The following is a 15,562-nucleotide window of genomic DNA, read 5'->3' on the forward strand; positions in this document are numbered from 1 at the left end:
TGAACCCTCAGGTACCCGGTCTCCCCTAAACCCTCAGACAGTGCCCAGTCTCCCCTAAACCCTCAGACAGTACCCGGTCTCCCCTAAACCCTCGGACAGTACCTGGTCTCCCCTAAACCCTCGGACAGTACCCGGTCTCCCCTAAACCCTCGGACAGTACCCGGTCTCCCCTAAACCCTCGGACAGTAACCGGTCTCCCCTAAACCCTCAAACAGTACCCGGTCTCCACTAACCCCTCGAACAGTACCCGGTCTCCCCTAAACCCTCGAACAGTACCCGGTCTCCACTAACCCCTCGAACAGTACCTGGTCTCCCCTAAACCCTCGGACAGTACCTGAGCTCCCCTGAACCCTCAGGTACCCGGTCTCCCCTAAACCCTCAGACAGTGCCCAGTCTCCCCTAAACCCTCAGACAGTACCCGGTCTCCCCTAAACCCTCGGACAGTACCCGGTCTCCCCTAAACCCTCGGACAGTACCCGGTCTCCCCTAAACCCTCGGACAGTACCCGATCTCCCCTAAACCCTCGGACAGTAACCGGTCTCCCCCTAAACCCTCAAACAGTACCCGGTCTCCACTAACCCCTCGAACAGTACCCGGTCTCCCCTAAACCCTCGAACAGTACCCGGTCTCCACTAACCCCTCGAACAGTACCTGGTCTCCCCTAAACCCTCGGACAGTACCTGAGCTCCCCTGAACCCTCAGGTACCCGGTCTCCCCTAAACCCTCAGACAGTGCCCAGTCTCCCCTAAACCCTCAGACAGTACCCGGTCTCCCCTAAACCCTCGGACAGTACCCGGTCTCCCCTAAACCCTCGAACAGTACCCGGTCTCCACTAACCCCTCGAACAGTACCCGGTCTCCCCTAAACCCTCGGACAGTACCCGATCTCCCCTAAACCCTCGGACAGTAACCGGTCTCCCCTAAACCCTCAAACAGTACCCGGTCTCCACTAACCCCTCGAACAGTACCCGATCTCCCCTAAACCCTCGGACAGTACCCGGTCTCCCCTAAACCCTCGAACAGTACCCGGTCTCCACTAACCCCTCGAACAGTACCCGGTCTCCCCTAAACCCTCGGACAGTACCCGATCTCCCCTAAACCCTCGGACAGTAACCGGTCTCCCCTAAACCCTCAAACAGTACCCGGTCTCCACTAACCCCTCGAACAGTACCCGGTCTCCCCTAAACCCTCGAACAGTACCCGGTCTCCACTAACCCCTCGAACAGTACCTGGTCTCCCCTAAACCCTCGGACAGTACCTGAGCTCCCCTGAACCCTCAGGTACCCGGTCTCCCCTAAACCCTCAGACAGTGCCCAGTCTCCCCTAAACCCTCAGACAGTACCCGGTCTCCCCTAAACCCTCGGACAGTACCCGGTCTCCCCTGCTGTGGTGCATCATAGCTCAGTTGTCTTTAATTCCAGTTGGAGGATGAAAACACTGGTTCCTGTTTTTCCTCCTTGTGCCTTAAACCATGTTCCATCCATTAGAACCTCAGGGTTCTTCTGTTCACAGAGCCTTCATTCCGTTAATCACGGACCCCTGAACAGAAACAGTCAGAAATGAACCCAAGGCTTTGAAAATGATGCAAAACAGACAGAAAAGACAATGAAAGAATAAATCAGACCCCAGGATGAAACAGTCCACCCTCCATCAGACAGAACACACATGAACTCAGTCAGATCCTCAGCGGGTTCAGACAAACACGCGCCTCTGTCAGCCTATTGATCACCGATAATCAATGAACCGAACACATTTAATGTTTCCGACCCGCCGAGTCCGCGAACCACCGGCTGAGAACCGGTCAGCGGGAAGCGACACCGTTTAAACACGGATCATTTCACTGAAGCGGGAGGTGGAAACACCATCAGCCCCCCCCCCCCCCCCCCACACACACACACACACACACACACACACACACACACACCAGGACGCAGCCGTGACGCGCTCCGCCGGCCTTTAAAAGAGTGGGACCGGGCGGACGCGGACCAGAAGACCCGCCGCTCCGCTCCGGACCCAGACCGACCCGTTCAGGATGAAGACGGTCCGCTGCCTCCTGCTCCTCCTGCTCCTCCTCAGCGGCTCCTTCAGCGGCTCCTCCGCCGCGCAGAGGGACCCCAAACTCCGCCTGCTGCTGCACAGGACCCCCCTGCTGGGCTCCAAACAGGTCGGAACCGCACGACCCGCACCCTGCACGCACCACAGCGCAACTTCAACTGTAGACGCAACTTTTACACGCAACTTTAGAAGCAACTTTAGACGCAACTTTAGAAGCGCAGACTAAATACATTTTACACAGAAACTCATTCCTTCAGTTTAACTTTAAGCCAAAAGTAGAACCAGGTTCTACTGGTTCAGATGAACGTTTATGTATGGTTCAGTCCAGTGGGTTCCTCTGGTTCTGGTACAGTCCAGTGGGTTCCTCTGGTTCTGGTTCAGTCCAGTGGTTCCTCTGGTTCTGGTACAGTCCAGTGGTTCCTCTGGTTCTGGTTCAGTCCAGTGGTTCCTCTGGTTCAGTCCAGTGGGTTCCTCTGGTTCTGGTTCAGTCCAGTGGTTCCTCTGGTTCTGGTTCAGTCCAACAGTACCATAGAAGACCATTTACATGTTGAAGATCAGTGTCGTGGACTTCATCCGGTACCTTTACTCAGGCTGCACCGGGTCAGAACCAGGTACCAGGTGTTCTTCATGGTGTCAGTCTTTCTGATGGTTTTAAAAAAAAAAACAACAGACGTTTATTAACATGAACATTTAATAAATGTATGAAATGATGCTGAGATTCAAACAAATGAAAACGATTCAGTCACTGAAAGAAAAGATTCACTGAAAAATAAAGAATTTAAAGATGAAACAGAATCAAACAGAATCACAGACTAGATGTTGGCAGTGATTCACCATCAGAACCCAGACCTGGACCCAGACCACTGACCTGGACCTGGACCTGGACCAGAACCCAGACCTGGACCCAGATGTGGACCTGGAGCTAGACCTGAACCAGACCAGCACCCAGACCTGGAGCCATACTCTGACCTGAAACGGACCCAGACCTGAACCCAGACCCAGACTGGGATCCACACCCGTATCCAGACCTAGACCTGGACCCAGACCTGGACCCGAACCTTAACCAGATCCAGACCAGAACCCACACCCAGACCTGAACCCAGAACCAGACCTGGATCCACACCTGTACCCAGACCTGGACCCAGATCTGGACAGGACCCAGACCTGAACCAGCACCTTGACCCAGACCTGAACAGGGCCCGAAAACCAGACCTGAACCCAGACCTGAACAGGACCCGGGCCTGAACCTGAAACCACACCTGGACCCAGACCCAAACCTTAACCAGACCCAGACCTGAACCCACACCCAGACCTGATTTGGACCCACCCCTGGACCAAGATCCCATAACTGGCCCTGATCCCAGACCAGGACCGACATCCCAGACCTGGTCCTGAACCCAGACCTGGACCTGGACCTCAGTGGAGTTCTTCCTCATATTCAAGGATGAAAACACCAGGATCCAAACTGTGGATCAGGACCAGGAGACATCAGTGGCACAGGGACTGGACCCACAGAGTCCAGACCTGAACCACGTGGACCATCGACACGGTGACAATAATAATGGACAAAAATGATGAGACACTGAAAAAAAGGAATACATAAAACAGAAAGACACACAACAATAGTTAAATATGTAAATAGAAAACAGAGCAAATACACAAATAAATGAACTAAATGTGTTTTGTCTCAAATGTCCAGTCATGATTTTCAATGTGATGTCAGGACTTGTGTAAATATAGACGCCACTTTTAATGTGTGCGGTATCTGTACGCTTTATAAGCTTTTTGTTTGTATGTTCATGTCAAATACCACGCACTGAGGGTTAGCGGTTAGCAGTAAGGGTTAGTATTAGGGTTAGTATTAGGGTTAGTATTAGGGTTAGGGTTAGCAGTTAGCAGTTAGCAGTTAGGGTTAGCAGTTAGCAGTTAGGGTTAGTATTAGGGTTAGTATTAGGGTTAGGGTTAGCAGTTAGCAGTTAGCAGTTAGGGTTAGCAGTTAGCAGTTAGGGTTAGTATTAGGGTTAGTATTAGGGTTAGGGTTAGCAGTTAGGGTTAGCAGTTAGCAGTTAGGGTTAGCAGTTAGCAGTTAGGGTTAGTATTAGGGTTAGTATTAGGGTTAGCAGTTAGCAGTTAGGGTTAGCAGTTTGGGTTTTGTGAACCTGAGATCTTGGCGTAAATTGACAAGCAATTAAATGCTGTTGAATAACACATGAAAGGTCACAAATGCGTACATATACCACACCACATGGGATAAGAACAGTCGTGACATGCAACACGATTTCATGAGCTCGTTCTCTGTTTTTATTGTCATGTATATGATATGATCATGTGACAGCGCCACCTACTGGCAGCAGGAGTAGGTTGAACACAGTCAATGAAAAACCTATTAGTGACAAGTCGTACTTTAGTCCCAGAGTCCAAACCTGGAATAAACCGTCCAGCAGTCAGGTGTCCAGTTCATGGTCTTTAACCCTTTAAAGCCTGAAACATTAAATTATTGACAGAAAATTCCAGTTCTTTGATACTGGAGGTCCTTCTGACCAACCCAAACTTTTATTTTTTTAATAATACCAATTTTCAGGTATGAGTTTCAATTTTGTATCATATTTGATCCATCAGGTCTAAATACTCAAATATTATTGTTTTTGAACAAAGAAAAACATAATATAAGTATTTCTTATATTACTTTATTTCTTATATTTAATATATTTGATATATTTCTTATATCTACTGTATTTCTTATTTATTATATTTGCTATATTTACAGTATTTTCTTGTTGTAAAGTCTTTACCTACACAGAACTGAAACCCTGAAGTACTCTTAAAGTTCTCCAACATCACATCTGCAGCCTTTGTGTTGTTTTAATGTTTAACCCTCTGGTGTCCAGGTGAGTATATTAAACACACTTTAACCCTCTGGTGTCCAGGTGAGTATATTAAACACACTTTAACCCTCTGGTGTCCAGGTGAGTATATTAAACACACTTTAACCCTCTGGTGTCCAGGTGAGTATATTAAACACACTTTCCACTTCCTGTTATTAAAGCTCAGATTATTTTGCAGTTTGTTTTTGGTCTGAATTCAACAGTTGTTCATTTGTGTCTGATTGTTTAAATTCTGATCCATCCACTAAATCCATCCCATAATAAACAGTGTTAAATTCCTACACTAACACCCTTGTGCTTTTCTAGTTTTTTTGTATTTCATCAACTTAACCCATAAGCAAAAATATTAAATACTCAATAACTGTCATATTTTTAACCCTTTAAATGACATGTTTATAATATAAACAAACCATATTTTTATGCAAAAAATACAAAACCCCCTTTTTTTCTAATATTCTTCGTATAAATTGTATTATTTATTTATTTTTTATTCGTTCCTCCTGTCATCTGTCAGTGGTTAACACCAACATTGGTTCATATTATTGTTATTTTTGGTTCTAGGTCTAATTTTAAATGTGTCAGTGTGTATTTTGTACTCACTTGGTAGAAGGGTGTTAGTGTAAGAATTTAACACTGTTTATTATGGGATGGATTTAGTGGATGGATCAGAATTTAAACAATCAGACACAAATGAACAACTGTTGAATTCAGACCAAAAACAAACTGTAAAATAATCTGAGCTTTAATAACAGGAAGTGGAAAGTGTGTTTAATATACTCACCTGGACACCAGAGGGTTAAAGTGTGTTAATATACTCACCTGGACACCAGAGGGTTAAAGTGTGTTTAATATACTCACCTGGACACCGGAGGGATAAAGTGTGTTTAATATACTCACCTGGACACCAGAGGGTTAGGTGTGTTTAATATACTCACCTGGACACCAGAGGGTTAAGGTGTGTTTAATATACTCACCTGGACACCAGAGGGTTAAGGTGTGTTAATATACTCACCTGGACACCAGAGGGTAAGGTGTGTTAATATACTCACCTGGACACCGGAGGGTTAAGGTGTGTTTAATATACTCACCTGACACCAGAGGGTTAAGGTGTGTTTAATATACTCACCTGGACACCGGAGGGTCTATTATCTCCGTTACATTAACATGGTTCTGGTTCATGGACCTGGTGGACTGGTCCTTCTGCTGTGGGGTGGTGTTCTGGTTCTGTTGAGGCTGATCCTGGCTCTGTTCTTGGTTCTGTAGGATGCTTCTCTGGCTCAGCTGCTCCTCTCAGACCTCCTGCAGGTGGAGAACGAGGCGGTGGAGGATGGGCCGTCTCGGTCCGAACCAGAACCTGAAGATGTCCACATGGACCTGGAACGAGCCGCTGCTGCCGCCGCCGCCGGACCGCTGCTGTCACCCCGGGAGAGGAAAGCCTGCTGCAAGAACTTCTCTGGAAAACCTTCACGTCTGCTGAGCAGACGCTCCGCACCACCACAGCACTGTACAGACACTGTATTGATCATTTTATTGATTAGTTTGATGCTTTGATCAGATTTTTCTGAATGTAAACCAACTCTTTTAATCGTTGTTTGAATAAAAGCTGTTTGACAAAATCAATCTCTGGTTTTTAATAAAGATCAGTCGTTAATAATGAGCTGAAATGTGTTTTAATTACATGTAATGAGTTGTTCCAGTCACTGTGTTACCATGGTGACAACGATGACAGAGCAAAACTCCTTCTGAAAGCGTCTGAGCTCAGAATGAATGTGTGGTTTAAATAATAAGAACCTGTGAAGTCCTGCAGATGGACCAGATCTGACCCACATGTCCTTGTCTTCATGGATGAACTTGTGGGTTAACGTCAGCTGACGTTGTGTATTTATGTATGAATTTAAACAGATGTTTCTCCGCCTCCATTTTCAATAATAATAATAACATACATATCAGATGGTTTTCAGGGAGTTTCATCTACATGAACCAACAAAAATCCGCTGTAGAGCGCCACCCTGTGGTTAAAGTTAGGATAAGCAAAGGTCACATGATGATGGAGGACGAGGGACGGCGTAACCTGGATGTAAGACTGGACGGTGACGTTAAACCTGAAGGCAACATGATATGACTCACGTAAATGTACACGCCACTTTTAATTGTCGTGTTGTCTGTACACATTATGAGCTTTGCACGTGTAGGTTCATGTTGTTATTAGCGTCAAATACCGCGAACTGAGGGTTAGGGTTATGAGACGTAAAATGACACCCAATCAAATGGCGTTGAATAACATGCGAAAGGACAAAAATGCATAGGTGTAGCCTGGGGCGCCGACTGGGGGTGGTGAACATGACAAATTCATGGGGCCCAGCATTTGTGGGGGGGCTGATACAGCAGTGGAGGGGTCCAGTGGATACAGGGTAGAAGTTGTGAAAATGTCATGTAAGATCCGCTGAATAAGAGAGGAATAGAAGTCGGGTGTCAGATGTTGAAAGTATGTTAAGTTTCAGTTTTGTTTTCACGCTAGCGTAAGTGACGTTACGTATGGACTACACCCCTACATGCGTAACCCCCCCACCCCCACCCCCCACTCTGACAGACTGACAAGATAGTGCATTTTATGAAAGGGTCCACAATGTTTTCCTTTCATGGGGCCCACAGGGGGTAGCGGAGTTCCTGGGTGTAGAACAATCAGTCTGCTGATGCACAGGTTGGACCAGGGTCAGATGACACCTGGTCCAATGTAGACCTTCTGTTTCTGATGCATCAGTTTGAGATTTTAATCCATGCTGCTGTGAAGGCGACATTCAAAGGAAAACAGGGAGGGGCTAAACATGTGACCAATCGTTGTTCAGGTTCTCTGTGACGCCGTTGGATCCTGAACCGACGTTCTGAGGGACAATTTAACCCAGAGACATGAGACAGTGTCAGGTTCATGTAGGTCCAGACGGACAAGGAGACACCTTCTGGACGTTCAACACCTGATTCATGAACATTTATGAACGTTTTTGAAGGGTTAAGAGTTTTCTTGTTTCCGATCATTGCTGAAGTTGTGGATGATGTTTGTTTATGATCTTTGCTAAATTTGTGGATAATATTTGTTTCCAGTCGTTTCTGAAGTTGTGGGTGGTGTTTGTTTACGATATTTGCTGAAGTTGTGGGTGGTGTTCATTTTCTATCTTTGCTGAAGTTGTGGATGGTGTTTGCTTCCGATCTTTGCTGAAGTTGTGGATGGTGTTTGCTTCCGATCTTTGCTGAAGTTGTGGATGGTGTTTGCTTCCGATCTTTGCTGAAGCTGTGGATGGTGTTAGTTTCCGATCTTTGCTGAATTTGTGGGTGGTGTTTGTTTCCAATCGTTGCGAATGTTGTGAGTAATGTTTGTTTCACTTCGTGCCGTTGCTGAGGCTAACTTCACTCATATTGACGTCTTTGCTGGTGTTCACATCATTCTGTCATTTCCCTCATGTTTCCGTTGCCATCTGATGTGTTGCTGCCATGTTTTCAGTGCGTTCTGCTGCCGTCGGGTCAGTTTCTAGTTCGACGCTGCAGGTGTTTGTCCTCTTTAATGAGACTCAGAATAAACAGGAAGCTGCAGCCGTAATGTTGTGTTGCCTCCAATCAGAAATAATCAGCTCTAATAAGTTTTAATGGAGCTGAAAGCTTCACTGGCAGCAGTTGAACAAACCATCAATCTGTCATCACATGCTTTAATCTGTTCTCCAACCTGTTCCAAACCTCAGCTGAAGGTTCTGCTCTACTTTAATATCAGTGAGTTAGAAAACACATCCAGGAACATAATGAAATGTTTTCAGACCGGCAGAGTCCTGATTCACCAACAGAGTCCTGATCCACCAAAAGAGTCCTGATCCACCAACAGAGTCCTGATCCACCAAAAGAGTCCTGATCCACCAACAGAGTCCTGATCCACCAACAGAGTCCTGATCCACCAAAAGAGTCCTGATCCACCAACAGAGTCCTGATCCACCAAAAGAGTCCTGATCCACCAAAAGAGTCCTGATCCACCAACAGAGTCCTGATCCCCAAAGGTACATATAAGATATAACATTGACAGATTTACAGACAAATACACCATCATCACAACCTTCAGCGTTAATGAGCCTTTGATAAAAAACACTTCAGAATAACGTTGGGTTTTGAATCTTTTGTGTCATTTAAGGTGGACTTGGACCTTTCCACCTCAGTCGCTGTTTTCAGTTTATGAATATTAACATGTAAATGGTTCCAGATATCAGTCTAGTTCCCACTGATCACTAATTGAAGCCATATATGGAGTGTGATTGGATGAGTTGAGTTCTCCTCCAGTGAAAGTCCCGCCCACGTCTATAGTTAGATTGATGTGCATCCAGACCACAGGACTGGAACATAGAACAGAACCTGACATAGAACGCATTCAACTGGTTCTGATCCACATAGAACAGACGCTGACGGACAGGGACACTGGACTATTTTTTGTCTCATACTGTGACAAGAAACACAAACAGTTCTTGTGTTTTGCTCAGAGTTTTAGAAATAATGGTTTTCTGTGACATAAATCGTAGTTTACAGGCGACCGAGTTAGTTTGACTTTGACCAGATGTTCTTGTCTGTTCTAAATCCAAACTGAACTTTTCTCAGTCGTTCAGTTTTGTTTTATGTTTTACAGAACTGACCCTTCGCTAAGCCCCGCCTATAAAAGGCCACTATCCAATCCTACGTTTGCCACCGTGTTGTAACCTGGATGTAAGACCAGATGAAAGACTGGACGGTGAAGTCAAACCTGATGCACAGGTTGGACTGGGGTTAGGAGACACCTGGTCCAACGTAGAGCTTCTCTTTCTAACACATCAGTTTGACATTTTAATCCATGCTGTCGTGACGGCGTTGTGTCCAGCGTCATCTTCATCGCTGTCTTTGTCGTGGTCTTCATCGTTATCTTCGTCGTCTTTGTCTTGGTCATCGCCTTTGTTGTTGTCATTGTCTTCTTCGTTGTCTTCTTTCTCGTCATCTTCATCGTCATCTTCATTGTCGCCTTCATCATCATCGTTGTCATCTTCATCACTGTCTTCATCGTTTGTCTTTGTCGTCGTCTTCATTGTCATCTTCATCTTCGTTGTCATCTTCGTCATCGCCTTCGTTGTTGCCTTCGTCGTCATCATTATCATCTTCATCACTGTCTCAGTTGATGTCTTCATCATCGTTGTCATCTTTGTTGTCACCTTCACTGTCATTGTTGTCCATCTTCATCACTGTCTTTGTCGTTGTCTTCATTTTCGCTTTCCTCATCACCTTCATCGTCGCCTTGTCGTCACCTTCGTCATCATTGTTGTCATCTTCATCACGGTCTTCATTGTTGTCTTCATCGTCATCTTCGTGTCATGTTAGCCGTCCTCTTCGTTGTCATCTTTGTCTTCGTTGTCATCTTTGTCGTCGCCTTCATCATCACTGTTGTCACCTTCATCACTGTCTTCGTCGTTGTCTTCGTCATCATCTTCGTCTTCATCGTCTTCGTCATCTCCATCATCTTCATCTCCGTCATCTTCATCGATTCATCTTCATCATCTTCGTCATCTTCCATCGATTTCATCTTCATCATCTTCATCTTCATCATCTTCATCTTCGTCATCTTCATCGATTTCATCTTCATCATCTTCATCTTCATACATCTTGGTCCTGTCCTCCAGTGAATCAGTGTAATGTCGTCCTTTCAGGCTCTAAATCCGGTGATCGCTGCTTCTATGTGATGCTTTGACTTTTTCTACTGTTTTGTTTTTTTCTGCTCTGGGAAATGCTGAGTTTTAATGAGAAACCTTTAATAATATTTAATTAGTCTTTAATAGGAGACGTTATTAAACCAATGAGCACATGGTCCATGTTTCTGCTGCTCTGGGATCGTTGAGTCACTCCAGGTTTGGTCGTGTTCTTCTTTTGTCTTCATCTACTTTTCCATCTTCTGCGTTTCCTTTATACTTCCTCTTTTGTCCATATTGTTCATTTAACGCTTACAACCCTTCATTTAGTTGATTGTTTTGTATATTTCATCATTTTTTCCTTCCTTTTCTTGATTATTTCTTCTCATTTTTCATCATGTCTCTTTCCTTCCAGACACTGACCAAACCCAGTCATTGTTTCTAATCACTGCGGATGCCATTGACCTTGAGAGGTCAAAGGTCAACCTGCTGTCGGCCATGCCCGGCCAATCAGAGAGCTGCTGGTAAACCTGAAGAAAAGACACAGTTACCACGGAAACATTATCAACGACGTCCAGATGGAGGCAGTGGAGTCTGAAGATCATTCATTCATTAATAGGAACGAGGGCCAACATACGGCCTAAAGACCAGAACCAGAACCGGGCCATGGACCACTTTGACGCGGTCCAAACAAACACAAATGAAAAGAAACAAACTCAGAGAAAAGATGAATAAATGACTGTAAACTTCAATTAATGGAGTAGAAACACTAAGATAAAACCTATGGACACAGATGGAACTGAGACAATAACCTTTATTTATTTATAATTCTCATTTTATTTTTACTTTTGTTATTATTTTTATTCTTATTTTTATTTTTATCTGTATTGTTATTCTTATTTTATTCTTGTTTTGATTTTTATTCTTGCTCTTATTTTATTTTTATCCTTATTTTTTTTATTTTTATCCTTATCCTTATTTTCATTTTTATTCTTGTTTTTGATTTTATTCTCATTTTTTACTTTTATTCTTATTTTTATTCTTTAGTTTATTTTATTCTTTAGTCTTATTCTTATTCTATACTTGTTTTTAGTCTTAGTTTCAGTCTCTGTCAGTTCATAGTTTATTCAGTAGCATTTAAGATGAATTTGGAGGCTTTTACCAGTGAATATGAATAAAGTTTACTATCCTTTAAAAAAAATGAATAACATGAACAACCATGAACAAACAGAAATTTCTTCAGAAAAATTTGTCCAATTATAAAAATATTCTGCCTCAGTTTATTATTTCTACATGTACATTAATACGTACAGATACAGTGGGTCTACAAATACAAACAACATTTAATAACAGACTGAATATTAATACAGTTACACTTATTTATATTAAGACATTTCAGGGTTATTCACTTTCTTTCTTTCTTTTTTTTTTTTTAACAAAGACATATATTGGTAGTTGTGTTTCTATCTAGGTTCTTCTGGTGATATTTTCCCGACTCTTTAAATCATACTGGTCTGAATGTGGAACCTGAACTGAACTGGTCTGAGCTCCCTCTGGTGGACGGAGACGCATTCGACTGAACCGGCTGTGAAACTAAAACATAAAGACATGAAGGAATCTGTTGGAGTTTCCTCCATCAGTAGAAGGTTCTGGTCCTTGGTAAATGCTTGTGGGTTTGAGGGTTAATGTGTTCCTCTGCAGATCTCTGGGTGGACAGCAGGGGGGCGCCGCTCTCCCACTTCACACACAGGTTTATGAGCAGACATGAAAACTCCACGTTTAGATGAAGACCTTCAGAACCGGTTCTAATGTTCTGGTTCATTCAGACAGAACGTGTCAGATACCACAGTCTGATTATAACCCTTGAAGACCCAAACATCCACCTGGAACCAGAACCATCCACTGATGGATCTGTTTAACACCTGTGGATCCACTGGTCCACAGACGTCCAACTCATTCAAGTTCAGGTTCCACATTAAGACCAATATGATCTGCAGTGGGCGGGACCAGTCAAATAAGAACAATATATACAAGAAAGAAAGAAGGAAAGAAAGAAAGAAGAAAGAACACGGATGGATGGATGGACAGACAGACAAGTGGGTGGGTGACGGACGGATGGATGGATGTTGAGGGTTTGTGTTTTGTTTGTTTCCTTGTGTTTTTGTTTCCAGTTTGTTGTTCTGTTTTTTGTGAATATTCATTCATTCATTCATTCATTCATTCATTCTTTCATTCATGCCTCTTCTTCTTCTTCATTTTAAAGTGTATGTTTTATTCCTTCTCCTTCGTCTCATATGAACTTTGGTTTGATGGTTCTTTTGTCACAGAGGTGAATCCTTGGGTCCAGTCCTGTTCATGTGTTTGTGTTTCAGTTCCACATCTCTACATCTGAATCTGAACCTTTTCTCTGTTTTATTCCTGAACGTTAGTGCAAACATGAGGAAATGAAAGTGGACCTGATGAAACCCTCAGATCCAGATGAACCGGTTCTTCCAGGTCTACATGGTCTGAGCGACTGGAAGTGGATCAGCTGTCTGGTTCCAGGAAACACCGGAAAACACACGCATCAGGACATGTGTTCACAGGCTTCAATGTGAGGCCTTCATCATCATCATTGTAATAATAATAATAATAATATAATAATAATAATAATAATAATACATGCGCTCTTAACAAAATGTACAAAATGAACAAAAGTAAGTAACAAATTGACAAAAACAAATAAAATATCAAGGTAAAATGAATAAAAACCTACAAAAACAAATGAAAAAAAAAAATTTTTAAATAAAGTGAAAAATTTGCAAAATATGTTCTAAAATAAAGTTTAAAAAAAAAATAAATAAAAACAGGCAAGGTGATCATAAAACAAAGAAAAATGAATAATAAATCAACAAATAATAAGTAACATGAAACAAAAAAGCCATAAACTGCACAAAGTATTGAAGAAAAATGAATAGACAATAGGGAACAAAATGAACAAAAATACCAAAATAATAACAAATGATGGAATCAAAGTCAAATGAATGAAAAGTGAATTAAAAAATGAACCAAATATAAGTGCCATAAACAAAATAAGGTTGAGATTTTGTTTTTTATGCTCAGTTAATGATAGATTTGAATGAAAACGTCACTTTTTACTTCAGTTTGGATCAAATAACCTTTGATTTACCCTGAACTTTAATGAACATTTACATGATGACTGAATGAAACAGAAAATAAAATGAAGAGGGATGTGATTGCATCCTTTAAGATAGATAGATAGATAGATAGATAGATAATAGATAGATAGATATAGATAGAGAGATATGATAGATAGATATAGATAGATAGTAGATAGAGGAGGTGACGTAGCGCCGTGGGATGACGTCAGCCTGTGTCTCGGGGGTGTGTTTGTTTGTGAGGAGAGGCTGGTGGATGTTGGGCGGGGTTTGAGGACAGACAGAAAGAAGGAGACAGAGGGAGAGACGAGGAGGAAAAGAGGCGCTGTGCGCTGCAGGACAAAGGACAGACAGACAGACAGACAGACAGACAGGCGGAAGGACCGGCATACAGACAGGCAGGCGGCAGACGGACGGACCGACGCGGGAGGATGGGCCGGCGGAGCGGCCGTCGGTAGCTCTGTGTTCGGGGGTCGGAGCTCCAGGATGAGCGTAAGCGCTGCAGGACCTCCGAACACCGTGAGTACGCGCGCGCACACGCACACATGCGCGTGAACAGACGCACACACGCCTTGTCCGGCCCGGTTCGGTTCGGTTCGGTTGTGTTTGTGTTGTGATCAGCTGTCAGTCACTGTGATCGATCTGTTGGTTCGGTCCCTCCCCCTCCATGATGAGTGAGTGGTACCTCATCCCGTCCATGTGGACCGGATCCTCAGTGGACCTGTGATGGGTCCGGGTCTGAGGTCCGGGTCTGAGGTCCGGGTCTGAGGCCACAGGTGTAAAAACTGTCGAAGTTCAGAAGATCTGTGCGTTCACGGACGAACACGTGAAGGTTCAGCGAGCATCACATGTGGTCTGAGGTGGACCTGGTCCTGGATGTTGGTCTTAGGTGGACCTGGACTTGGATGTTTGGTCCTAATGTGGACCTGGTCCTGGATGTTGGTCTTAGGTGGACCTGGACTTGATGTTGGGCTGATGTGAACCTGGTCCTGGATGTTGGTCTGAGGTGGACCTGGACTTGGATGTTGGTCCTAATGTGGACCTGGTCCTGGATGTTGGTCTGAGGTGGACCTGGACTTGGATGTTGGTCTGATGTGGACCTGGTCCTGGATGTGTGGTCTGAGGTGGACCTGGACTTGGTGTTGGTCTGATGTGAACCTGGTCCTGGATGTTGGTCTGATGTGGACCTGGACTTGGATGTTGGTCTGAATGTGGACCTGGACTTGGATGTTGGTCTGATGTGGACCTGGACCAGGATGCTTGGTCTGATCTGGAGCTAGACCTTGGTCTCATGTGGACCTGGACCGTTGGTCTGATGTGGTTCTGGATGTTTGGTCAGATGGGTTCATAGGAACTGATTCCTAACCCATTGACCTGGTTCCTAACTCATTGGTACCAGTCCTAACCCATGAAACTGGTTCCAACCCATTGGTACTGGGTTCCTAACCCACTGGTACTGGTCCTAATTCATTGGACCGGTTCCTACCCACTGGTACTGGTTCCTAACCCACTGGTACCGGTCCTAACCCACTGGTACCGGTCCTAACCCATGGTACTGTTCCTAACCCACTGACCGGTTCCTAACCCACTGGTACTGGTCCTAACCATTGGTACCAGTTCCTAACCCATTGGTACTGGTTCCTAACCCACTGGTACTGGTCCTAATTCATTGGACCGTTCCTAACCCACTGGTACCGGTCCTAACCCATTGGTACTGGTTCCTAACCCACTGGACCGGTTCCTAACCCATTGGTACCACTTCCTAACCCATTGGTACTGGTTCCTAA

General features: G+C 44.3%; 1 pseudogene; it reads left to right on the forward strand.

Moving 5' to 3' along the window:
• The first annotated feature begins 2,031 nt into the window (after window positions 1-2,031).
• LOC115431207 (somatostatin-1-like) lies at window positions 2,032-9,663 on the forward strand (annotated as a pseudogene).
• The last annotated feature ends 5,899 nt before the right edge of the window (window positions 9,664-15,562 follow it).

The sequence above is a fragment of the Sphaeramia orbicularis genome, chromosome 13, assembly GCF_902148855.1.
Source record: "Sphaeramia orbicularis chromosome 13, fSphaOr1.1, whole genome shotgun sequence".
NCBI classification, from domain to species: Eukaryota; Metazoa; Chordata; class Actinopteri; order Kurtiformes; family Apogonidae; genus Sphaeramia; species Sphaeramia orbicularis.